The sequence below is a fragment of the Corvus hawaiiensis genome, chromosome 4 (genome assembly GCF_020740725.1).
Source record: "Corvus hawaiiensis isolate bCorHaw1 chromosome 4, bCorHaw1.pri.cur, whole genome shotgun sequence".
NCBI classification, from domain to species: domain Eukaryota; kingdom Metazoa; phylum Chordata; class Aves; order Passeriformes; family Corvidae; genus Corvus; species Corvus hawaiiensis.
Genome location: NC_063216.1, coordinates 33,569,574 through 33,597,093, shown reverse-complemented (window position 1 = coordinate 33,597,093; position 27,520 = coordinate 33,569,574). Strand labels below are relative to the sequence as shown.

The following is a 27,520-nucleotide window of genomic DNA, read 5'->3' as shown; positions in this document are numbered from 1 at the left end:
GGAAGGAGGCCCGGAATAAGAGAATATCCAGCGCAGCTTTGGAGAAAAAAAAATTAAGAGTTTTGTTAGGGGAAGAAGAACAATCAAAAAACCCCAAAAAACTCAAGACAAAACAAAGCTATAAAAGAACAGCCCTCAAACTTTTGGTATGCAGTATTAATGAAGGCTGAGGTCAGCTTTATGTATGCACTCCATTCTAGACTTCACACTGTAGTTGCTGTGCCTGAGATCTGGATGTGTTGTTGGTGCAAAATCAATCTTGTTGCTCCTCAGAAGGCAATGAGAGATAATAAGTACTATTCACCTGATTGCCTTCCTGTTCTGAGACAGCTGGTGACGCTTGTCTTCCCGATAACCAGGAGTTTCAGATCTAAGGCAGGGATAAAGAAAAGCTGGGAGCTTGCTGAATCTAAATTTGACAGTCGATGGCTGTGTAGAGGGTCAGGAGGGATAAAATCTGTGACACGTATAAGAAAGGAACAAAATTTATCTGCTCTGGTTGCAATGATTAGATGTCTCTTTGTCTGGCTTTCTTACAGTGGATGATTGATTGTACCCGCCAGCTGGCTAATATCATAATTAACAAAGTTGCTACCATGTCTGAGAAGTTTAATCGAAAAAATTGCCGGCAGTATGATGCCATTGTCACAGAGATCACAAGCGCAGCAGTGTTGACTTTTGCACTGGTGGAGCCGCAGGACTATGTAGATGTGCTGAGAAGTCGTTCACTGGGATAACTAAAGGTATGTTTCTTTCCCTATACATTTTTCCGCTGTACGTTCTTTTGAAAAATGAAGTACGTGGTCCTTTGATGATACCTTTCGTTTCAGGGTGTCACATGCAGCTATTCTGTTGTATTTTAAAGCAGTTGCAATAGCAATCTGAAATATGTTTTATCAAGGCGTCAAGAGGTGAATAATCAAAACTGTAGTTAGTGATACTCACCCTTTCGAAGTGGTCTTCGGTGTCTTGCCAGATGCTTTTTGCAAAAAATGTGGATGCAGTTGTTTCGTGGATGATTTTCTCAGCTGGAAGGACAGTCTATGTTCTATGAACAGGTAGTTCAGCTTGGGTTTATGTTTTGCAGTATTTCTTTCATACATTACTTCAAGTTAGAATGTAACTTATAAGGCATACGAAAAACCCCCCAAAAAACAGAGAAAAAATGGTGTTCTTGCATCTGTAATTCAGCATAAGAATGTCTTGCTAAAATGCTCTCTTTTTGTAGATGTATATTTGTGTTTGTGTGTGTGTGAAAAGAGAGAAGCATCGATGCTGTTAGCTGGGAATTCACAGCATCTTTGTAAAATAGTGCCTGAGAATCTCATTTACTCCTTTCGTAGGTTTACCCAGTTTTCCAAGTTAAACATTGTTCCACTGAGCTCTTTTTCTCTGCAATTGTATTTTAACGTGTGTGTGTGTGCACTGTGTGGTAGTTCAGTTATGCTCTGGAGTGTGTTGAAAATGCCAGCCTGACATATTGCTAATGAGTGTGCATATTGACAGTGACGGGGGCGTGTGTCTGTCTGTGTGCCATATATTAAAACAAAAAGAGGAGAGAGACAGAGACAGAGAGAGACAGAGACACAGAGAAGGAAATATTGGGATGGGAAAGAACAGTTTATTTACATTACGGTATGTCAAAATGTTATTATGGCTAAAAAATCCATTTTAAATAGACACAAGATTTCTTTCTCACAGGAGCTAATATGGCCATGGCAGGAGGATAAGGGAAACTCATGTATTTTGGTGGTATTAGTATTTTTCTGCCCAATAAATTTTGACTTTTTGGTAGCAGTTTCTAAAATTTGGGAAATGAATTGCTTGCATTGTGTTTCGGTTCTGTAACGAGCTGTCCCTGAGTTTTCTGTTGCTTTTCTCTGTCTCTTTACAGGTAAACTAGTTCTGAGCATTCAGATGGAATTGTTACAGTAGACCTTTGAAGGAATGTATTGTTGCGTAGCTAGCATAGCTGATGCTTATCTAAACTCAACATTTTTGAGGGAATGTGCTCTTTTATATTTGACAATTTTCTGTTCAGAGTTAAATAATTTTCTCGTTTTGAGCTGATATTGCAATGGTAATTTAAAACTAATGCTGATGTGAATTTTTCAGAGATTTTGCAGTTCTCAGTCAATTTAATAGCAGATAAATTGTTCTTAATTGGTAGACCAAATTGAAAGAACAAGCTGCTTTTTTAATTATTTCTTTATTTTTTAATGGGTTACCCCAAAAGAGACTTCTGTTTTGTGAGGAAATACTTCTTTCCAGGCCAGAAACATATTCCTATCATCATTATTATTCTTATCCTCAGTAATGGATTTTAGGTTTTAAGTTATCCTTGGAAATTATTGCTTTTCAAGAGCTGCTAAGCAAAATTAAAAATCTATATTTTGTTTTGAATAGAAAATGATGTGAATAGTGACAAAATAGATTAGAATTGTGATTGCAGACAATAGGGAAGATTAAGTTACTAAAACAGTATATTGTTGTTCTAAACTAAAGCCTGTAATATTTTCTGTAATTGAGACTTCATGCATTGTTAGAACTCGGCTGAGTATCAAATGATTGTGAGGATTAGAGCAGACAACTAAAGCAATGTCACAGTAGATGTGGCTGGTTTTTAACAGGATTATCTTCTGAGATGTGTAGAAATGAGCTCTTGTAATAGTTTCGGAGGAATTAATAATTTTAGTAAAATGTTAATGGCAAATGTGCTAATGTAAAGAATTAGAAGATTAGTGATGCATCCTTTTGCATGGAAATAAGAATATAATAAATGTCCTGCAGGTGACTGAAGCTACTGCAATTTTATTGGAGATTAAAGTTTGATTGACCTTTGCTGAGGTGATTAACCCTTCTGAAATTAAAAGCCAGTAGTAAATTATTCTGTCCAATTTACATGCAAACATGAATGATACAGCATACTGTTCTAAGTGTAAGAGAAAAAAATGTTTTAATTTTCGTTTTGCACTCAGTGAGGTGTGATTGCAGACAGAGCGCGGCCGGGCTGCGGTAGAACCAGCCAGTGGCAACCTGCCTTTGCTCTGCTCGCTCCCGCCGGAGCAGCCGTGCCATGGGGACGCCGAACTTGGGAGCAGCTGCCTGCAATGAACCTTCACGTGCAGGAATACCGGCAGGAGCGCGTGGAAGCATCAGTGAGGTAAGCAGTGCGAGTCGCTGCGGATGTGCTTTATCTGCTCGTGCAGACCTCGAGCCAGCTGAACTGTGCAGGGGCAGCGTGACACAGGTGAGGGTCCCTGGCCAGCCTCACAGGGCGGCTCATCGCAGATGGGTTGCTCACCTGGGCGAGCCATCGCAGAATTAGGAATAAAGCTGTATCTATGTTGTTCTTTGAGTTGTTTTTTCCTTTTCCCTAATCCTTAAAAGTCAGATGTATGAGCTTGCAGAACTGTACTTTTTGACTGACAGAGCACTTCCTCCAGTGCAGGGTGAGTGCAGGTGTGTGAATTGCTGCGCTGCTTTAGGGTTGTGATTCCCATCCTTCCTACAAGTGTGAACAAGTGGCTTCTTAGGCTGTAGTCAGTACATCATGCTGGATGGGTAGGATCAGGACATGGTCTTAGTAGTTGTCTAAAGCCTGTGGGAGTACTTGCATGTGTAAAGTCTTGCAGATGGTTGTCGCAGTTGCTGTGGCTATGCTCCTGAACAGCATTTAAAAAATCTAGAAAGTTAATTTCCAATAGATTTTATAATTCTGCTTCACATTACAGTTCCTATCTGTGCGTGCAAACTTTATTACTTAATATTAAATTGGAAAGACCTCAGCAATATGCTTGCTGCATTTTTTATAAATCTTTCATTAAAAGTTGAACACTTAGGAATTCCTCCCAGAGTGTCTGACTCTTTATTTTTATTTAGCAGACGAATGTCAGGGCAGTGATTTGTTTTATAATGAATTACACTTAACTTTTGCAGAGTAAGAGATCAGGGTGTTGTTATAAAGCAGCATACTGTCTAAAAGTCGTTCTGGAGGACTATAATGACTCTCTGAGGGCTTAAATTTACACTGACTAGAGCCATTATAAATGGATCTAGTTCATGTATTTTTGTTGCTTTTGTTAGGAAATTACGTTTTTGTTAAAAGCACCAAAATAATGGTAAATTAGAAGTAGTTTTGTTATTTGTTATTTGAGGTTGGTTTAACTTGTGTAAACAAGTCCTTCAAGGATTACTGTCTCTTTCCTTCACCTGCCAGTCCAGAAGAGGGAGGCAAGTGCGTCCGGTCTGCACCTAGGACTCTTCATGGTCTTTGGCATACACTGTACTGGATCAGACTAGGATGGATTTTTTTCTTTTCGGTTGGTTTTTTTTTTTTTTTTTTTTCTTTCTTTCTTTTTACTTCCTCTCCTTGAAGCCACCTCTCCCTGACCACCTGAGAAGAGATGAAATGGCTCTTTGAAGGCTTTTTCTTGCATGCCAACAGCAGTAGTGCTGGGAATTGGGCTGAAGGGCAGAAGGGCTGCTACAACTGTTTGGTCTTGAGTGGACTTTCTGCCTAGTAAAATTTCCTCTTTTTTCATGCAGCTGTAAGGCATTAAAATGATAATGAATGTGCCATCTGCATTCTGTATTTACTTTATCTCCTCACTTTTCATCTAGGAAGATTTCATATTGCATCTGTCAAGGTAGGGAAGTCCAAGGAATTGCAGTTCAGAAATTAAGGACCCTGAGGTAGCAGCTCACTTCTGTCTTGTCTTTTCATTTACACTTTAAACAGTCTTCAGAGAGATAGGTTGCTGCTTCTGGGACCCAGTGAAGAAAGTGAGGAATAGATAAAAGCTAAACTTGTGGTGGAGTGACCTAAATGGAACAGCTGGCAAAAGTATAGAGGGGATCCTCCTGGGTACTGAATTATACCTTCAGGCTTGGATTAGTGGGATGTTTAACAAAGAGATCCATTTGCCAAAAGGATCTCTGCCTGATTTTTAATTATGGAACTAGCGCTTTCTTCAACATTTGCAAATTATTGAGCTTTTTCTCCTCATGTAAGGTGTAGAGTACTAATTGTTGGCTTTTAGCTCTTGCTTTTGCTTTTCTCAAACTAAAAATTTATTCATGTTCTTGAATTAACCATATGAACACCTGGAACATGAAGCATTTCAACAGTTTTTGTTATGAATAATGGGTTGCATGCTCTATGGAGAAAATAAATCAAAACTTTAAATATTTATTGTTTTGCTTATAATTCTAGAATGCTCTTGAATGCTTGGAGTAGGATAAAACTTTTCTTTAAATTGAGGAAAACAGTATTTATAGATTTTTTAAAGTCATACATATCCATCATATTTTAATTAACAGTAATTGGTATGTAAAATCCAATTTTAAAGTTTTTTTTTTAGTAGAAAGATGCCTCAATTATTTTCCATATTTTACAGTAGGGAAATACAGGAGAGAAAAAAAAATGGAGCTACATGTATCAGAAACACCTATTTACCAGCCAACCTTCATATATAGCATTTTCTTTTTTGAGATAGCCATGATTTCCTTGTCTGTTATCAGCTAATACTACCATATATTTATTAAACAGAAAAAAACCCGCTCCAAATTGTATGAGATAACGATACTCCAGCATGATATCAAATTTTCAAATGGGCAGTGCGTCAGCAAAATTCATGATGAAGTAATGATGTATGCTAAATATATACGTGTTCAGTGAAGAGATTCTCGTAACTGTCTGCTTATATTTACTGAGGTAGTCAGGCAGAAGAGACAGGGCAGTGTAGTAAAGTATTTCTGGAAAGTTTGTTGGAACACTATATCTGACTACTTTAGCCAAAAAAATACTAACAATGTGGGTGGTGGAGGAGGGGGGCGCTAGGATGTTGTCACTGTCCTCACTTCCTACAGACTACAACATCCAAAATAAACACTGTTAGTCATTACAACTTCTGCTTTGCTCTTTTGAAAAACCATTTAGCACGCAGGTTCTTTCAGAGACAGGTCACATAAGATTGTTTTGATGATCGTCACTGTATGTCAATTTTAATAAGTCACGTGAGAGATCAGCAAGGTGCTTAGCATGTGATATGTCACATAGGTGACTGTTTCTCTCTTGCAAAAAACCCCAGAAAAAAGATGCAGTTAAAATCTTGTTTGCCCCCACCATTGCTCCTAGTGAGAATGGCATAGCAAACTGCATACACTTTTAGGCTGGTCTGATAATTGTTTAGAAATTATCTTTTCAGCATTTCTAACATTAGCAGTAGTCATTATGATTATTTGAAAAGAAAATAGTTCAGAATTTTATTCCTGCCACAGGCTTTATTTTTCTTCTTCCCTGTCATTTCAGTATTCTTTCAATATGCTACTCAGCCAATAGCTAAATGAAAATTGAACGTTTAAGGCCATTTTAACTGCAGCATTTAAAAAATATTTTTATAATGGAACAAACTGCAATTTTCTATATAAAGAAGAGTTTCTGAGTAGTGAGATATGCATTGCATTACGTATGATGGCAAAAGAAACTGCAATTTCAATAGGTCCCTAGGGTTAGACCTTAAAGTTGTAATGAATTCTTTTTCTTCACAATGATGTTTTTAGCAGAAGCTCTATATTCCATGTTGTAAATCTGCACAAAATGTATTGCGTATTTTCCCCCAGAGTTAGCGTAAAATCGGGGAGAAGATACAAAAAAACTAGATTGATTTTAGGCTTCTGTTAAAAAAAAGCAATTTCCTAGGTATTTCTTTTCATCATAGAAAATTAGCTGCAAGTTGATAATTGCATTTCTTGTTCATCAGACTTATGTAGCTTTCTGAAAGTGTGTGTAACAGAGAATTGAATTTGAATAACTTGAATAGCTGCATATGAAAACTCGTGGAGTATAATGTTTCAAGGAACATTCCTTCATTCCATTTCAACAGAAATTAAAATTCTCTTATGAATATGCAGTTTCTTACACTGCTGAAATGTTTGGGTTTGGGGTTTTTTGTAGTTTTTGAAAGGTTTCAAATTTTGGGTTGGGTGAGGGAAAGGGAAGGATGTGAAACTTTGTAGGTCAAGGCTGAATATTTTTGAAGTATTTACTACTTTACATTCTTGAAATGGATGGTGGTAGAAATTTCTAGCTTTTCTTTAAAGTAAACCAAAATGCACCTTCTTTGAAGAAATAAAACTTTTAATTTGAGGCCTTTCTCATTAAAGTTTTCTTGTCTGAAAATGAGAAAAAGTTGGACTATCATGTTCAACAGTTCAAAAACCACTTCAGGGAACATTAACTTTTAAAATCACTAAAGCTTCTGTCAAAAATGAATCCACTCTTTCAAGTAGAAACACTGAAGAAAACATTTATCTGAAAAAAATATAGTCAAATTTCTGAAAATACAGACCAATTAGTAAGATTTAATTTAGATATTTGTGACTGACTATGTATCATGTATATGTTAGAGCTGATTTACCATTATATTCTTGCCTTATTTGCAAAAAGAGACCCCTACTTATTGAAATATTACTGAAGGATCTAGCTTTCCCCACAAATTACACATTTTTTGCATAAATGTGCCTAATTACCTGAATTCAGTTTTGATTAGCAGTGTTAATTGATGCAGCTGTGGATGGGCTCTGTTTACCTAAATTACCATGTGCAAACAGCAATACGTTTGAAAGTGAATATGCTAAACTGAAAATACTAATTAGCTAAGACAGATTGTTATTCAAGTCACATCTCAGAGCTTTTTAATGAAAGCCTGAATGTGTCAGGGCTTTATGATATTCAGACAGAAATGTCTATATTACATATGAATTCTAAATTTAATTCAAGGGACCAGATGGGATGTCGACCGGGGTTCTTCTCCATCACTTCCAGTATTAATGTGAATATTTTACTCCACTGGATACATTTTTGAGTGTGTGTATGTGAGAGAAAAAGAAGTGTGTGTGCGTGTGTGTGTGTGTGTGAGAGAGAGGAGGGAGCCTCTCTCATTGTGTGCATTGACAATGTGCCAGCCAAGAACATCTAAGTGGTCTATTTATGACCAACATATTTGCAAATTATAGGCACCTACTTTCCCAGAATGAAGATAAACAAGCTATTTTGCAAATTTAATAAGTCTAGATAGTAAATGGAATAGAACCAAATAACAGAAAGATTAAACAGATCTCATTAACAGAACTTTTGCAACAACAGAGATTTCTCCTTTTGCAAGAATTAAAAAAAAATCAGTTTTGTGTATAAGAGGACAGTTGGGCTGCATGTATCAGATTGTCATGGAAAGGCTTTTAACCACTTTAATCTGTGCAGTGAAATACAAATAAAATTTAGTTTCTTGATTTTATTTAGAACAGCCCAGATTAAGGTATTCCATTTATGCATTTAATTCCTCTTAGTAGTTCAGTTGGATGCAAAACTGTAAATAAGTCTTAAAGTAGTACAAAAGAATATCTAGAGTGTAAGTGTTCTTAATATAGATCAGTCACCATACAGCATATGTCCAGTTTTCAGTCCATTTATTCTTTTGCTTCAGAGCTTAAGTAATCAGAGGTCACCTCCCATGTGAAACTCAGTAATTCCATCAGAAGCTTTACCCTCAATGTCTTGACAAAATGAAAAGCAAGGGTTGTAAGTACTGTACCTATTAGTACCAAAATAATAATTAGAGTTGTAATGTTCTAATTATCTTATATGGAAAGTTCTTTCAAAAACGTTCTCAAGATATTTGTAGTGGTCCTGGTTCAATGTAGGTAGCTATGGTTATAGTTATAAAGAGTGTCAGATGTTTTGGTCTGAATTGGTTGGAATCTATTTTCTTCTTTTGCCTCTGTTATTCCACAGTTATGGTGAATAGAAACTGTTCTGGTCACTTTAGTTTTGGGAACACAGTACCCCTTTTTCAGAAGGTTCAATAGTTCTGGTTTTTTTGCTAAGTTGGCATGTGGAGCTGATGATACTTTCTGCAAGTAATTATCTAAGGTCTTAAACTTTATACCTGAATCCTTTAGTCATGGCCTCTTGTACTCCATTAGTGGAGGCTTTACAGATGGAACATATTCCTAAATAAATTAGTCCCAGGTACATTCATTGTTCAGCTGACAATTAACTCCGGCTGAAGAGGAGAACAGTAGTGGTGCAAGTCAGATTTGGACACCTATGATAAAAAAATCACTTCATTTCTATTACATTGCTAAATATGAGTGATCCTCTATAATGAACTGTCTCTTCAGTCCAGACATCTGACCTAGGAAAAAGCTTTTATCCCTAATAAATCACATTCATCAGGAGCTGTGAGTCATAAAATGTTACACCAGACCATTTAATGTCAAGTACTTCACCACCCTCAATAGAGCTTGACTTCTTTATGCAAGGAGTAGCTGAAAGAGAGAGAGAAGCATCAACTGCTGGAACACAGAAAGGCAAAGAGGAAGATAACTCTGTCCACGTTATTAATTGTTGTCTTCTGTGATGGGGGAGACATTCAGATTTTTGCCAGGAATAAAAAGGAGGCGAATGGGACTTCATGCTTCTCAGTCTCCAGACAGGTGTTTATTAATTCTTATCTAAGGAGTACAAGCCACTGGCGTGGCCTAGACATAGCACAGAGCAGGGAATGCAGAAAGAAGACAACTTAGCAAGATTTCACAGCCTTTTTAAAGGTAAATTACCCAATGAAAACTTAAAACGCAAGACATTTTCACTTTTTTACCAATGTCCAACAAGTTCCTAAATCACGTAGACAGGAACTGTGGAATTCTTTATCCAATCATCCCAAACTACTTCTACTGCAGAATATGGAGTAGTAGAAGAAGAAGGTTTGGAGAACAACAATCCTCCATTTTGAAGTTTTTTGCTTTTATCTATTTACTATGCAAATAGAGCTAAAAACTCTAAATTTTTCACCCAGTGATAATCTCACATAGTATTCTATCACCTAATTCACACCATTGTAGATTCAAATTCTTCCCAGAGGCTAGGCAAATTTTCCCATGGACAAAGGCCAAAAACAGTACTATCCAGGGGGGTAAAACCCTTCAAAACAGGCAGAGAAATATTCTCTGCATTCTGGGTTCCCACAGAAGACACACAAATCCAAACTAGTTTTAAGATGTAGCTTGAAAAAATCATGAAAATTTCCATCCAGATATTGCTCTCACTAGCAAATTTCTGGAATAAAAGATTCATAGACAAGATCTATTGGGCAGTTGATGATTTTCAAATAAACTGGTACATGAAAGAAAGAATGAATTAACCCATAGCTTAAAAGAATCTATCAAGGCCTTTTTTTCCATAGAAAATAAAGTAGCAACTTCCACATAAAGGTTTAAAGAAAGACAACACTTGGCACAGAAAATCTCTCCAAACTTTGACCTTTACTCAACCATTGTTTGAGAGCAAAATCAGTGCAAAAGAAGACTGCAGTATTTGCTTTTGGCCTTTAAAACAGAAGTTCAGGCCAGAATCTTGGTGGCAGCAGTCAGCTGTTACTCAGGGCATCTATATGATAACAGCTGCAAAAGTTGACTTAGCATTTCAACAGGTTCTTGTTTCCATTCAACAATGTAAAGGTGTGTTTGGTATCTTCTGACACCCAACACTGCTGTGCCCCAACTATGCATTCTAAAAATTTGTACAGAATTGCTTAGTAAAGAGATGCAATAGCATTTTTAAGATTATATAATTCTTTAGTTACAAAATTAACTAGTTTAAGCATAAATTAACCAAATAATGATAAATAAATACTTATGAGCTCTGTGTTCAACCCTCAAATGACACAAAAAATCATGCCGGAAAAAAATAACATAGTGTCATGACTAATTGCCTATTTTGCTTTTATTTCTCAAAAAATTCTGCATCAATAAATGTGAGTGGTCACCAAATTCCTATGGAAAATAGATCACTTTTGGTCTGCTTGAAGTGAAATGTTTTAAAGCACATTTGAAAGCTATGGATGTAAGCACCCTCAGAAAAAGATCTGAAGTATCCAGAAGATTTGGTTCTTATGAAATATACTTAACCTGAACTGCAGATGTGAACCAAGGAGGAATAAAAGAAAAGGGGATTCCTCTTCCTCACTCAGCACCACCTTTGCAGATTTTATATTCCCACATCATGTAGTGATGTTACATCTCTGGTCAGGGAAAAGCCCATCTAAGTATGGAAATGGTTTCTAGCACTCTTTATATGTATCTTTGATTTGAACTCATCTGTCTTGCTTCTTACTTAACCATTTATGTTGAATTTCACTTTTTTTTTTTTCTGCAACAGAAAGGCCAACCTGTTGCTAATGCAGAAATTCTCTCTTCATCTCCTCCTTAAATGCTTTTGGGCTTTTATTTTTCAGTCCCCATTACTGTAAATCTTGTCATACAGGTTGACTTGGAAGAAAAGATGAGGCACTGTGCTGTCTTGGTTTCTGCTCTGTGAATGAGTTGAGTGACTATATAGATTCATCCCCTCTGTTCGGATGTTTCCAGTGGATTCCAGGGTTTTTTTCGGTTGCAGAATCAGAGCAATGCTTCTGGTCTTCTAAGCAATTAATGTGTCAGTTTTGGCTCCGTAGGCTACCTCTTTGACTTGTCAAGGAACTTCTCAAAACAAGGAGACTGCTGTTGCTGCACTGGGGAATCTTTTATAGAGTGCAAGTCAAAAAGCATCTTCTGCTTTTATAGATGATTTTTGACATTTTTCATCTCTGTTGTAATTTTCATTGTTAAGTTTTTGAGATCTGATGTGTTCTGAAGTAGTCTTTTTTTTATAAGTTTACAGGAACATGTTCACTTACAGAAAATAACTTACAGCTCAGTTACTCACTTGAGTTTTTTAAAGTCAGTTTTAGTCTAAATCTATTGCACAATTAAATGTTGTCTGTTTTTGAAGTTCATTCCATAACATTAAGCAATTAACATTCCCCTCAGAGAAGAGAAGCATATATTACGTATTCTTTCTCTTTCATGTTCCATCTCGAAGTATCCATTGGTGTGAAGGGTCTCTGTTTAAAAATGCCTTCAGGACCCTGCCAGAAGTGAAGTTCTCCAGTCTCTTCCAGATTCTGTGTCCCCCTTCTCCTTATAGTCCAGTTGCTACTTTTATGTTCACTCTTGTTGCAGTGGCAAAGTCCACTTTACACCCCCACATTGCTTTGCAAGTGGTCCCTCTGTAAACCTCTGTGCTAGAAAGTTCTCTCTTTACCAAGATTCCACTGATCCCTAACTCTCTCCCCCTCCCATCCCTTCTCCCATTGGCTCCTGTTATGTCACTCACCCTTGCCTCTGCCCCCTAGCCCTCAGACCATTGGCTTCTGATGCTTTGCCCACCCCGGAGCCCTTTGGGATAAAACCATGTGCACGTGTCGTTCTTGGCTCTTTGTCCCTGCTTCCTTCGGGTGTGTTGGTTTCCGTAAACCCCTTGGAACTGCATGCAGAGAACCCCTCTCGCCTCTCCGGGTCGTGCACAGACTGTGTGTGTGAGTGGCTGCTCGCGGCTGCCTGCGAAGGTGAGATCGTGTGCACGCGAGGGTGCTGGCAGAGCACCGCCTGAGTGTGTCCGAGGGACCCTGTGGGAAAAACACGGCATCGAGCCACCGAAGCCCTCTTTCCATACCCTCTGTTTCTATACTGCCACTGTATCTCACCTCATCATTTCCCCTGATTCTCTTTCATGTCTGTCCCTTTCTCCTTGTGCTTGGTACAAAATTTGGGTAATTTTTATTTTTCTCGTTGATCATATTTCTTGTCTACTTAAAGATCTTTAGGCTGACCGTGAGTTTTAGTTTGGTCTTTATTATATTGCAATTGCTATTTCTTTCTAATAATGTGTGAGTACTGCTATGCCCCTGAAAGAAGTTCTTCTACCTTTGAAAGGCAAAACCAAATTGTGTTATGCCACTGGGCTACTCTAAACATCTGGAATTGGTATCACCAATGGTGAATATCTTTTCCTAAGTGTCTTGTGTCAGTGTGGATTTCAAAAAGTCTTGCAAACTCCTACTTGATCAACTATTTCTGTCCTATCACAGAATCACACTCACTTTGTGTGTGAACTTTTCTATATGCTTTTCCCTGGTAGATGCTCTAATGCCTCTTCTGCTCAGATTCATCTTCAACCTTCATTTTTTCATTAATTAATTTACTTCATGTCTATATTTCAAACCACCATATGTATATAAAGAGGGCAAGTATAGTAACTCTATGTTTTCTGAAAACTTCCATCAAATCAAGGCTGATAACTAAAAATTTATTTTTTATATCACTGGTCTTTGTTAATTCTACTTCTAAATTAAATTTCCCAAATTTTTCTCTAGTCTTCATTACCGACTAAATTGTTCCTGTTGTATTTCTTTACAGTAGTTAGAAACAATCTGCTTTTAATCTAAAATTACTTTCAACTATCTAAAACTACACAAGATAGTAAGAGAAGGAAAAGTGGAGTAGGTCAGTGCTGTCTTTTCTGCCACATTGGAGATACTCTGCTTGGTGTGTGGTTTTGCATGTCTGTGCTCAGAAAGGAAGACTCAAGCTATGTGAATAAACTCCTTTCTTAGGTAGCTCTATTAGGTTCTTTGTCAATAACATTAAATAGAGAGTTCTTGTCTTCTTTTAAACCTCGCATAGCTTTGTTCTTATTACCTCTCCTCAGCAGTCCCTCATTTATTAATGTGTTTCCTCCATCTACATTCCTCATCATTGATGACAATGACGCTGCAACCCTTTCTTCTGGTAGATATTGCGTGTGTGTTTGTGTGAGTGTGCATGTGTGTGAACCTATGAGGTTCATACTTTGGGCCAGTTCCTGTTTCAGACAGAACTGCCATGCAATGAATAAAGCCTCAGAGTAAGATAGTAAGTTTTCTTATGTTAGAATGTCTATTAATGAACCATTTCATGTTTCAATTGTCAGCTGTGCAAACTGAGAAGTAGAACAAACATTATGAGTATTTGAATTTAGTCTAATTCTTTCCTGAGTGTGTATGTACGCACTGAATGATGCTTGCGTGGTGGTTATGAACCAATATGTGTGTGGCATTTTTATGTTGCCATAAACATAGAGCATTTCATTTGGGTGAATATTGACTATAAAACATGGTATTTTTGAGTAATGGCTTTTCCAAGCCTATAGGTTCTCGGAAAAGAAAATTGCAAGACCAGATAAAAATATGCTGAAGTACATTTAGAGTAGTGAAAAGGCCTGTCTGGAAGCTGTTTGCACAATAAAGCGTGTTTCCATCTTGGTGTACTCACGTGTGTGCACGTACAAATGCATAGCCCGTCAAAATGACTGTAAAGATCACACAGAAAATTTATCAAAACTCTCACCATCTCTCTCATCTTTTTCTTGACAATTCCACTTTGGTTGATCATTTTTGGGGCATTTGGAGCATTTTCCAACAATTGCTGGTGTCTTTTTCCAAACAGCCTACAAAATTCTTTTTCTCTTAGGTGAAAATTATCTGTATGCTTATTAGTCTCCAGAGCAGTATTAAACTGTTTAAATCAGAGACTATTTTTATGTTAATATTCTCTCTGGATGCAAGAATGGAAATTGTACTATTGGAAAGAAGGAAGAAAACTCGGCCAAATTCCCAGTGCAACAAAATACTTCTTTCCAAGCACATGAGCTCTCAGATGTGTAAAATCAAATCTTCACGTTATTTTACCTAGCCCTTTTTTTGTTTTTTTAGGATTGTGTAACTTTTAAATCTTTTTATTTTGATTTTCCTTTTCCTTTTGCACCTATACAATTCGCGTCTGCCTTCAACAATGTCAGCATGCTCCAAAATGTTATGCACAATATCAACTCTTTCCTCATTTCCTCATTGCAGTATGAACTTTGATTCCTCACTTGTTCAACATATTTCTCTATGAGGTCTCTTCCATCTCTTCAGAAAAAATCCAACCCTGTAAATTCATGGATGTGTGAGGGAGAGATAAAAGAAAGATTTTAGGCAAGTCACTTTGTTTCTCTTTCATTTCCAAATTCAGCTATAAGGCCTTTGAGGGAGGAAAGGGAAGAATGTTTTGGTTGTAGTCTGTGCTGGAAGGAGCTGAGGGCTCCAGGTACAATTTTGGTACAAATAAAGGGGAAAAAAAAAAAAACCAAAACAACTTATAAATAGCATGACATAGAGGAGTGGCATAAATACGAATAGTACCACTTTAACTGTTGTGGTTGTTTGTCAAAGACAAATATGTTGTAAGTGAAAAAATACTAAAATGTTTGAAGGCTGCAGTGGACAGCTACAAAATAATCAAAACACTGTAGATTTTAACTCAAAGGACGACTTTCAAGGCAACAGGTGCATCCACTCTAGCTTGTACAGTACAAAGTAAAATGACTTCTTGGTCCTGACCATTCACTAATGGCTTTATTGTAATATATTATGTATTTATAGATGTATACCTACTTATATGTACATATTATGTAATTGAAAGGTTGGTTTCACTTGACAAGAAAGGGAATTCAGCCAAAAGGAAGTGCATGTTACTCCTTTCTAGCTTTCATGTGGCTGGAGATGGGTCAGTGCTCTGTCAGGATGTAAAGCCAAAAGCAGTCCTCCAAAACTCTGTTAAAGAAATGATTGAATGCCTAAATTCATGGTAGATGTTAAAAAAGTCTGGCCTTAAAAAGAGGTTTTCTTACCACAGCCACTAGGTTTAAATTATTTTAGAATTAAATTTTTGGAGTAGAATCCACAGAGACTTTACTGAGAGTGAAATCTGAGGCCTAAAAAAGGACTTTCATCTATTAGGAATACAAAATTTGAAAAAGGAACCTGTGATGTCTGTGTTGCATTATATGTACTCTAATTTGCTTGACCATATATAAACAGCGTGAGGAGAACCTTGGCTGCATCTCCATTATACTTTTGTAGGACAGCCAGGCAGTTCGCTCACTTATTATATTCTGGGTTCCAAAACCTGTTCTAATAACAAGAAAAAAATGTACAAAATTTGACATTGTTTTATTAAATAGTCATTTATAGTAAGTACAACTTGGAGAGGATTCAACAATACACTGAAGAAAGATGCTTTCTGACTGTTGATTTAAATTTTACTCCAGAAAAATGATGAAAGGCTTAAAGTTCAATGTGCAATGCCCAAATCATTAAGGACTTTGTTTCAGAGAATTCTTTTAAAACAGCTGCTGGTTGGAAATATATATTCACTTTTCATCTTAGAAAGATGGAAGAATTCAAATGATAGCAACTGTTGATTATTCAAATGTTTAGATTCTCATTCTCCATGTGATCAACCAACACTGAATTGCTAGTTGAAATGCTGAGAGGAAAAATCAGTTATAAATTCCTCCTGTACCTACGTATATTTTTTGAGACCCCTTCATTATAACTTTAATAACAAGAAAGGATTTTCTTTTTCTTTCTTCCCACTAAACATACATAAAATGTTATCTCTTTCTGCTGCAGTACATACAGTATTTTAATTGCATTTCATTGTTCTCAAACCTAATTTGTTGCATGTTAAGTGTGATGATATTAGAGCTGGGAGCTGAATCAGCGTTCACATGAGAGAATTTGGCAAAATATACTATTATTCATAGTAAATCCAAAAGTGGGGGGTTTTTCTCTATGTCTTTAAGAAGGTCTAATTTATTTTAAGAATGAGTTGCCATTCAAGACATAAACATTACATCTAGTTAAGTGTATTGCAGCCTTTTTTGAGAGTGCTGTATTTCTTCTGTATAGCAAAAAATGACAGGTTCAAATTACACACATCACAGAGCAGCTTTTAAGAAAAAGCAAATGTTTACTAAGTGATTAACTGACAAAGAATCAGAGTCATTAAGTTGGAAAAAAACCTTTAGGACCATCAATATTTGGGACCTATTCTGAAGAATCAAAACAGGTTTAGCTGCCCCAGTATGGTGTAAGATACTGCAATGTTTTCTATGTCTTCATTGAGAAACTTTTTATATTGAGCTTAATAAAAAAAAAGGCATAACCAAAAAGAACACAAACAAAGAAGCTCACCAGCCTTTTCCAGTAGCAGGTGCACATTCATAAAGAATGTGCACCTGTTGGAGCACATGGAAGTACTAAAACTGGTAGCCACCACCTAACACTGCTTTTTGGAGTTAATAATGATACTCATATCCATCTCTCAAGCATTTCTTCCTCATCCGTAAAATAGTTACCTAATTCTTTTGTGTGAACTGTGTATGTGAGCAACATGGTCTTCTGTAGATTGAAGCGATGCTGGAGCTCATCTAAAACTCGGATTGTGTCTGGGGCGTGCTCTCAAGCCAGCTTTTTGTTGTTTTAGTTTATGTGGGTTTTTTTGTTCGATTGGATTTTTTCCTCTTAGGGATACAGCCTAGGCATGTCTGCTGGTCAGAACAAAATTGAAGAATACATGGGCAACATCTAGTCTTGGTAAAACAAACATGACAATGCAGCCCTCCCTCTAGTCCTGTGGGGACTCTGGCTGGAGTCAGGACAGACAAAAGGCATTTTCCTTTGTTATCAGCTGTTTGGGGAGGCGGGGCTTTGTATCAGAAATTAAGGGGACAATTCATTCAAGTGAAAGACCTTGCAGGGAATACCTGTCTTGTAGCTCTTACAGCTATGGGCTTCCAGTAGAAAAAAAATACTGTTTGGATTCATGTTTTTTGAATTGGCTAACATCACATACTGAATGGATTTCAGTAATCTAGTGTTCACAAGACAAAGGCACCTACAATTTCTTTCATTGTTGGGACACAGAATTGCGAGGTCTTCATTTTCAAATTGAATATATAAATGTTGCAGTCTCCTGGTCACACACAGAAGGACAGAATATAAGACATCCTACTGGTGTGATCCTGTTACACCAACTGGCATTCCAATTGGATCACAATGCTTTAGACCTAAAAGGCTGGAGAGAAGTGTGATTCCTGCACCTAACCAAAGAACTCACGGTTAAACTGTGAGAATATTGTTTAAATTGAAATACTGATTAGAAGTAACTGAAAATTTCTCACCTTTCTGAGCAAACTGTTTCAGTGGTTAACTAAACCTATTGTTACAGTTCATGTTAGCAATACTTTGAATTTTGTGCAATTTTACCATCAGCATGGCTAATAATCACATGGGAGGCAAACAGTATCATAAAAAGTGCTATAAAAAGGTGGAGAGTGTTGTCACCTGTTTGTGAGGATTAGATAGGATCAGCTTCTCACACATGTTATGGAACATTTTAAAGATCTACCCCTTCTACATGTGGTACAATGAATTAGAGTTTTAAGTTACTTGTCTGCTAACGTGCTGCCCTTGAGGAGACAGGGAAAAAAAAGGAACGGTAGCAAAGGTAGTGGGGGTCTTGTAAACATGGAATGATGTTATTGTGTTGAAAATGGCATCAAAATATGTTGATGTGGGAGTATTTTAGGAAAACTGAGTTCCGACGTTAAATGTTTGTGTCTTGAGCAAATATTTTTTCATGACAAATAAGGGTTTTTTTTGGGCAAAAAGATTGACAGGGTACGTGAGTTCGTCTTTGAGCTTAGGTTAGGAGGACGCCAGAACTTAATTTCTCTGTCACTCCTTCTGTTGGGAAAAAATGGGAATGAAAATCACAATGTAGTCATGTTGCCACAGAAGCTGGAGGGTTCCTCTATAGTTACACATCTGTGATCTTAGAAAACTAAATTCCTGTTTTAGTTTCAGCATCATCTTGAAGGTGACAGTGGGAATCTGATTAAAAAAGTAAGAGTAGTAGAGTCTAAATCAATTGTTGCAAATCTAGTAAGTGACTACCTCTCCCAAGCCCCTTTTCCATAAATATAGGTGCACTTCTCTTCTTTCAAAAGCTTCCTAAATTGTAGAAGAAAGTGTCACATTTAAATCATCCATGCATCTTCTCTGTCAGAAAGAGTCAATTTCAGTTGAAAGTATCAGCTGCCATTAGTGGAACAATTCCTGGTGCTTTTTGTTCTTTGCTGCAGCTAAGCAGTTTGTTTCTGACTTCCTTTCAGAGGTATAAAGTTCTGGAGGAGTGAATATATATATGCAACTCTTCTGCTACAATTTCATGTTACCCTCTGATGTACAGGGCTTGAAGGGAGGGAGTATGACCATATGGAGATGGCTTTCTTATCCAAGTATAGAAACAGGTTTAGTCAGCTTACAGGAGGGGTGCATAAACAAAATACAGTAGAGAAACTCACAGAGCTGTACTTTAATGGCCATTAAAATTACCTCTGCAGTGCATTCAGGGTCAGGATACATGGAATGCATATGCTTGTATTATGAATGAAAGAAAAAGCAAAAGAAAATCTAATGTTAATTAAAATTTTCTAGGGGTTGGGTTGCATAATTCTTCTTTTGTGTTCTTAAATCTCTTTTGATTTTAATTGCATGACAAAAAAATTGACTGCAAGTGTAATGTTAGCAAATGTTCTTATTTGATTACAAGCATCTGTGAATGCTAAGTCAGAGAATTAAATGCCTTTAATTGGGGTTGGTTTGTTTTCTGTTTCTTCATGAGGTTTTTTGTATGTTGTTTTTTTTCCCAAGACAGCCACACTGGTAATAAAGCTTGTACTGTCAGTATGCTGAAGGTCATTCCTATAATCTATTCAGTAAGATCTGCTCCCCTTTAGGTGAAAAAAAAAAATCAACTGAGCATACCTAAAAATGTCTAGAAAATCCTATTACGCTTACTGAATTTCAGTTATGTATTTCAGATTCACGTGGAATTCAATGAATGCTCAGATCAAATACGAAAAATTGTAGCAGGTTTCCAATGTTATGCAGAGTTTCCCTCCCTTCCCCCTTCTGTGCTGTCTTAGAGAAACAAGGAAATTCTTCTCAGATATGACAAAGGATAAAATGAAATGATTAGCACTAAAACATACCTAATAGTGTGTGATGTTTTAAAACTGGAAACAAAGGTAGGGTATGACTTATCTGTCTGTCGTGACTCCTTCCGCATCTGTCTGTCGCTCTAGAGCAAGTCAATAAAAATGATTAGAGCTGGCATCTCACAATTGCACACCCTTAAAGCATGAAGCAATAATACTGTGAAGGAAATTTTTTTTCTGACCTTTTCAAATTACATCCAACTGTCTAGGGAATTTCTCAGTGACTTGAGGTAATAAAGTTCAATCCGTTTTGCCGGTTGGCTTCAAATTTAGCTCCTCAGAAGCCCTAACTTATCTATTCTTTTTATCTTGGCCTTGGCATCTATTCAGTACAGTAATCCATGCATCTAATCTTTTTTTTCTCTCCCCTCTCAGGTTTAGCTGGTGGATCATATTGTGAAATCTGCAGCCATGAAAGGCCCTCCATTTACTGCACCCTTCAAAACGGAATGTTAGCATGGGAGGCTAAGCTGGTATGTTGCCTTTGAGAGGCTCTTGTTGAATTTAATTAGCTTTTAGATTTCATCTCCATCTCGCATCTCAGCTTTCACTATTGTGTGTGATTTAGGCTTCACTGACTTCCATTATTTAAAACTTTGCCGACTTAGATGTGCCACTTTAGAATACTGAGGGGAAAGTAAATTTTAAAGTTCATTGTCTTAAATTGATTTCTATTTAGTTTTTATGATAGGAGCTCAGAAACAATAGAGACATAGCCTCCCAGTAAGTTAGGATTTGAGTGACAAAGGCAAACAACCATTTCTGCATGTCTTGTTTCTCATTGTATTCCATGAAGTAAAACTGGAAACAGGTAAAGAACATTTCTAGCAAAATATTTCTTAAATTATTTTTAGGTTTATAAAAACTGGGCTTTACTGTTGTCACTTCCCTGAAATATTAAGTCTGTGTTTAGGTATATATCTGATCTGCTCTTGAATGACCTCCAGAATATTCAAAATGCATGCATATCTAAAAGCACATGTAAAACACTTGCATTTAATCATGGAAGTAATACACTGGAAGACACATACAGCTATCTTACATACATTTGCAAGGGAAAGGAGTAGCTACAAAATGGTTTGGTAAAGATAGGAGGTTTGGGTTTTTTTCTTTTTTTTTTTTTCTGAATTCATCTTCATTTTGATTCTCTCTTCTGAAGTGTAGGGAAACATGGTCAGATGGATAAAGTACAAAACTGGGAGTTTATAGGTCTTGCTCCTGTATGTAAATGGGCCTCTACTAGGCCTGTAATGTTTGTCAAGTCACTCAATCACTTTGTACCATAACCCTGACTACTGTGAAAAGCTCTCAGGGAGTGCTCAGCAGAGGATGAGCACAGGGTGGAATCTAACTGTTTCACTGTGTTTAGTTGATTTAGCTGAAATGAAATAGGTTCATTTTTAATCAAAATGTATTGTACTCCATTGATACTAGCCATGTTGAAAGTGGGATAATCAGTAATCTGAAGGCCTTTTATGCCTGAAAGAATGACATTCTCAACAAAATTACTGAGGATATCTTAAATTTTGAAATTAATTTAGGAAAAACAGTACCCCACATTGGTAAGATTTCTCACATTGACCTTACTGTCACTTCCTGAAAAGAAATGTTGCTAAACTGACAGATCCAGTTATATTTTTAATCAAGCATGAATAAGCATTTTGAAATTCTTTTATTAGTTTAGTGCAAAAGATAACATACCTGAATTCCCAATATGCTAAATAGTGTCCTTGTTTCAGAGGTGATATGAAGGGACACATTAGAGTGTACATGAACACCCAGCTTGGTACTAAAATAAAGTTAAATAAATGTTTGTGTCAATGTGTTCATTTACTTTCACATCTTGGAAGCTCCATTAATACATGTAGAGTTATTTTTAGTAGAACGAACTGCTTTTCAGTCTACATGAATTAGGCTTCTCCTGATACTCCAGCATTCAGGTTGGTCTCTAGATACGGAGACAAGCAATCCAAAAGGGTCCATAGTTTACCAAGTATCAGAGGACTGAGAAATACCTCATGGAAGACTGAGAAATACCTCATGGAAGTAGCAAGTTTTAGCTTCTCAAAGCAATGTCACTGTTGTTGGCTGTGTATATATATATATATGTTTTTACAGTAGGTGCTTGAAAAATATACAATAAATACCCTCCCATAATATTTCAGGCAGAAATACATAGGAATGGGATTATTTTGAATACAAGTAGGATTTTAGAGATAGTGGCGATGTGAGTTTTCTTTCACTGAAAAAGTTCTTATTTCCAGGATTCTTTCTAATTTGCAAACCTGAATGCTGGGCAGACACAGCTGTTCTGCTGACAGGCTTTTCTACCATACGGATGGTTTCCAACTCAAAAGTTTTGAAAATTAATTTAAGGAGAAAGGATTTTTATTCATTTATTTATTTGAATTCCGTTTATCACAGTATACGTTACATAAAAGGAACTGAGTAGTGATATGTAAATACTTATATTTCATTTTTTGGAGTGTCTGTGTGGACAACCAATAAGCTAATGGTGTTGTTTTCCACTTGGAATGTAGCTGAGTATGTTTTACTTTGTCATAGCCAGTCATTGTGGACCACTGAAGGCCTCAACACCTCAGAACGATATGCTAGTTTTTGGTATTACTGCGGAATGTCAAAATCTTCTTTGCAAGCTAATCCATTCCTTAAAGTAGCTAATTAAACAAAACCAAATGAACCACAAGTGTCTTTTAAATCAAACGTACTACATTATGTCTTATCGTGGGAAACAACAGATGTCCTGATGTTATTCTGGTTTAATGTCTTTATAGTTTTGCTGTCTATTCCGTCTTTCCTGATTTTCATAAATTGGGAGTACAATAATAGTGTTCCAGGGATAGGTATATGAAAAATGGTGTTCCAGCTTCGTTTTTTCCTCAGTTTGGAAATACCTAGTTTAACAAATCTTTGAGAAGAAAATACTGTAGATTGAATCAAAGTAACTCCTGTCCATGCATCAGTGGTGTTAAAATAGGAGATTGCATTGTGCATATCAAAGGGATTGTGTTCTTGTTATTGATACACTGTTGCTCAATGTTATTTATATTTTCATCATTAGTCCATAAAGTCTTAATAATTAGCTCTCTAATTTTCCAGCAAAAGCATGATAATTTGTTGAACTGGTTGAAGGAAGAAAAAAAAAAGCTGACCAATCTGGCATTGTAAGTTAATAGTACAGACCAAAGCATAGTCATAATTAGTTGAGAAAAGGACTTTCCCTGTTCATTCCAGTTCATAATAAAAAGTGTCTCACTAAAGTGACTTAGAAAATAATGCATTCAGACTGAGCAGAATTACCGCCTAGCAGATTCTATTTATCTGTAGCTTAAAAAGCAGCTGCGTTTTTGTAAAAAGCAATGAATGTGGCAGTCCTACTTAAAGGTAGAAGAAAAAGAACACCCCTTGTTTTGTAATAAGGGGATTTTCAATTTAAAAGAGAGAGAGAGCCTGTTGTGTGAAGTATGGTTATTACATTCACTGTATTCTATCTCACCCACCAGGAGGCTAATAACGAAGGAGTCAGTGAAGGAGACCAATGCCACGAGGGTTATCTCGCAGCCCCAGATGCTGGATAAGTTGAAGGAGGCAGAATCGCTTTTGGATGACATTCAGGAAGGCCTTGAATGATTATCTGGCGAAGAAAAGACTATTCTTTCCAAGGTAAACAGTCCATTTAATCTGTCTGCTGTTGGTGTTGGTGTAAAATATGTTTATATAAATACCTCTAAAGTTCATTTTTTATCATTTTTCAGGTTTTTTTCTCCAGATGCAGCAATGATCTCTTAGGAATCCTTTTTGAGACAAAGGATCCACTCCACGTCCAACCAAACCTAAGGAAATGCTTTGAAGGAATTGACAAGCTCACTTTTAATCACAGGAGAGAAATTACCCACATGGAGTCAGCAGAAAATGAAAAAGTAGAGCTCATGCTGCGAATAATTTCAGCAAGTGCCAAGGGGCTAGTTGAGAAATGGCTTCATGAGGTGAATATCTTTAGCTCTTACTTAGGGTTTAGTTACTGTATGATCATTTTCTCTTTTAGGAGCAATGAATATTATAAGTGTATACTAAATAGCTCTCTGAATATTTTTCAGGATGTTGACAGATTTCAACCTTGTTGTTATGTATTGCAACTAATTTAGCTTCTGCAAACATGCAGAAATTAATCCTAATAAAAATCTCTCTTGAATCAAGCTGTCAGCAGTAGTCAGTCTGTGTCTGAAACCATATGTGTGAATATATGTTTGAGTCTACATGTATGTGTTTTTGTGCTTATGTGGTGTAATGTCTGTAGTTCAGGAGGATAATGTGTAAAAAATAATTGAAGAAATGTAAGATTTTGAATTCTTCCCTCCACCCTGCAGAAAGTGTGTCCCATTGTGTTGGAGGGGTTTAATATCCAATCATTTTAACAAAAGGGAAGAGAAATTATGTCACTGATAACATCCTAACCTTTCCCCTTTGGGCCTCTAATCTAAATTCATTGGTTTCAGTGTGAAATTAGTTTGGTGACCTTTTTTGTTTGCTTTATTTAACCTTCCCCTCCCAGTGGATGGGAATGGGACCTTTCATTCTTTTTTCTTTCTGGGCATTTTTCTTCCATGTGCTTACTTTTCTCCTGGGGCAGAATCAGCCCCAGGAATTCCACTTCCCCTTTGTTTGCTGTTGTGGGTACTGTTCTTGTCCTCAGTGGCTTTTCCCTGGGTGCTCCCTAGGCAAGGGTAAGTGGCAGGGACTGGCACCCAGCTCCAGCAGGAGAGGGAAGGGGAGGCTGGGGGCTGGTGTTTTCATAGCCAGATAATTGGGCAGAGGCTGGGGGGAATCCCTGGGCAATGAAACCTGGAGCAGGTGGTGGGTTAAAGGTGTTTGGCCCTATTGTGTGTTGTGTTTCTACCGGCTGGGTGAGCAAAGCTGGACTGCATAAGCCCACTTGTGAATCCCTGTTTCCCACCCAATGAAGCTGCACAGCAGCAATGTGCCAGCTTTGGATGGAGCCCCTTTAGGGACTGTCTGCACGCCGTTTAAGATGGTCCATCTGCATCATCATTCAGGATAGAAGGGAGAAGAGGGAGGGGATGATTTAGGCAAGCCCAAACACTTCCCATCCTGCTCTCTCTGTCAAGTCACTAGCATGGTTTTGGACTAGTTTACAGACAAAACTTCCATAAAAAAAAAAAAAGAGTGATAGTGGGTAAATGGCAGTCCTGAGGAGCTCAGAAAAACCCAGAATCTCAAGCCTGTGATACAATTTTTAGTTTTCACCAACAGGGTTGGGGGAGGTGAGCAGCTGTGTTTATTTTAATACATCTATTTTAACCCTCACCTAAAAACAAATAGGAAGGTTTGGGAGTGCATTAATCTGGATCTGATTAGTGTCTCTTTCTCCCTCAAAAGTGCAACCTGAGATTAATGAATATAAACTAGAGTTTCATATGCAGTCTTTAAGTCATTTGCATGTTTTATGCATGATAATTGAATTTATTTATGCACTTCCTTTCATTTAATGATTTCTCGCTCTTTTCTATGCTATCAACATTATATTATGCAAGAAGTAGGATTTGGTAGGCAAGAAAAGATAGCAGTATATAAATCAAACTCGAGTTAATTTTGAGTTCTAGTGTCAGCACTAGATCAGAATTAGTACTAGTCCCATGCCATGGGTTTATGTAGCTGGGAAAACGTAAAATATTTTTGGTAAAGAATAGACTTTTAGCTTGAGATGTTTCTGATGCAGCTTAGTTTGCTTGCAAGTGTACAAGCAAAATTATTTTTAAATGGCAGTTAAATTATTGTATTGACTTTTCAATGACTCTAGAGACTCGTGTTTCTACTTGGCCAATTAGTAGTAATAAGAAGATGAATACTAATTACACTAATAAATAACTGTGTTTAGACCAGGACCTCAGAATTATAGTCTGGCTTAGAAAATAAGTGTATTTTATAATTTGTCTCATTTGGTCTTCCATCAGGAGAAATAGGGACTTTGCAGCTATAGTAAATCTATCATAGCCAAGAAGGTAAAGGTCCTAGGGATGAGAGGGTCATATTTGGTAGCAGCTCTGTGACAGTAGCTGTTTCAGTGCCATAGGGAGGGAATCTTGTTCTGCTTCTGCAGTTAAGCTCAGATGTCTTAAAGGTGTCTTAGTGTTGGAGTCCGATTTTTTTATAATGCATGCCAGGAAGTTAGTAAGGAAAATTAGGGAAAAGATGCTGGTAGTGGTGCTTTCATAGCTTTTATCTATACCAGTTTCTTTTGTGTCTCTTGTCTTTCCTTATGTCTTGAAAGATGTATGTGGAAGTGATATTTTTCTGTGGTGTCCTGTCTTTTATCAGTGAATTAAATGGTTGTGTCTTGTGATTGTTTCTGATTCTCATAGGTAGGACTGTGTTTAAAGGCTAAAGCTCTGTTAATTTGTGATGTAACCATTTCAGTGTCTTTCTTGTCATTGAAATGTAGTTGAAAATGTTTAGTAATGTAGCATGAAATCATTGGTTAGTTTTGGAATGGTGGTGAAATCATGTGAAGAAAATAAGTATTGCATCTGATCAAGATAAATTCACTCTAGTGTTTTATGGCTTTTTATTCCTATGTGATAGTAATAAAGTCTCATGTAGGGATGGAAGCCATGAAATACATTGTGAAAAATCATCAACTCAGATGGGGCCATCAGGATAGCATGCTGTAGTTGTAGAGTTATTGAGAATGATTGGAAGATGGTTCAGTATGTCATCACTTTGACTACCATGTTTTTGCATTTTGTTTCTTCATCCTTCACCCACTTAGTTTGATGAGAGGAAATCAGTTTGTAACAAGATGATCCATCTTTACATCAGTGTTCAGTCTTTAAATCGTTCCTACATCTTTCATTTTCTCCCAAAGATAATACTGTATATGAAACCCTTAGCTAAGAATTAAATATAGCTAATAAACACATGCTAAAATGAATACAAAGAAAAGCCCATGAACTTCTAAATGCTTGGAAATAAGGAAGGAAACAAAGCAAGGTCTGCCCTGTTAGCAACTGGTCCAGGTTCTTTATTTCCACGTTTAAGAGCAAATCTGAGAGGTGATCCAGGGATTAAAAAAGAATTCTTTTCTCTGCCTGCATGTCTTTCTGAAAGTGCTTGTTCTTTTTCTCTCTGGAACTGAGGTGAAGGCTGACAGTGTTGGGCTCAGAAAACAATTTCTGACAAATTCCTTACACTGCTGCTGTTCCACATATTGCCTTACTGCTCCGTCTCCTTTGCTTTTGTGTACCAGTTTCTTCTGGGAATATTTTGGGGAATGTTATTTATTCTGATGTAACTATTTATGACTTTTTGTTGTAGTATTTCTCTGAAGCATATGTTAATAAAACATTACTGATTTTTTAGTACTTTGACTCCTTTATTATTTCTCTTAGATGTGAATTTTTTCTCTGCTAAAAATACTGACTTTATTGTAACTAAGGTCATCTTCTGGTGAAAAGCCTCAGGAGTAATCAGGCAGGATGTGTATTTCCCATTGTATTATAGATTTTAATTTCTTCTTTAAATCAAACAGCACATGGAGAATTTAACCATGATTAAATTGACAGACATTGTGTGGCAATTATTTCAGTGTTACTTGGGCTTAAAAAGGGTAGACACAGGTTTGCTCCAATGGTGCCATGTGAAAAAAAAGTATAAAAACATGTAAAACACATT

At 36.9% G+C, this 27,520-nt stretch overlaps 1 long non-coding RNA gene across 16 annotated transcripts in view; it reads left to right on the top strand.

The window, feature by feature from the left end:
• Nucleotides 1-27,210, top strand: part of LOC125325307 — a 221,711-nt gene extending 194,501 nt beyond the window's left edge. For 15 of the 16 annotated variants that reach the window (XR_007203268.1, XR_007203262.1, XR_007203265.1 and 12 more), the window contains 5 exons: nucleotides 540-743; nucleotides 2,979-3,163; nucleotides 20,186-20,283; nucleotides 23,335-23,494; nucleotides 23,587-27,210. This is a non-coding gene — a long non-coding RNA (uncharacterized LOC125325307). The remainder of the gene's footprint in view (nucleotides 1-539; nucleotides 744-2,978; nucleotides 3,164-20,185; nucleotides 20,284-23,334; nucleotides 23,495-23,586) is intronic. The other variant, XR_007203275.1, reaches the window with a different exon arrangement.
• The last annotated feature ends 310 nt before the right edge of the window (nucleotides 27,211-27,520 follow it).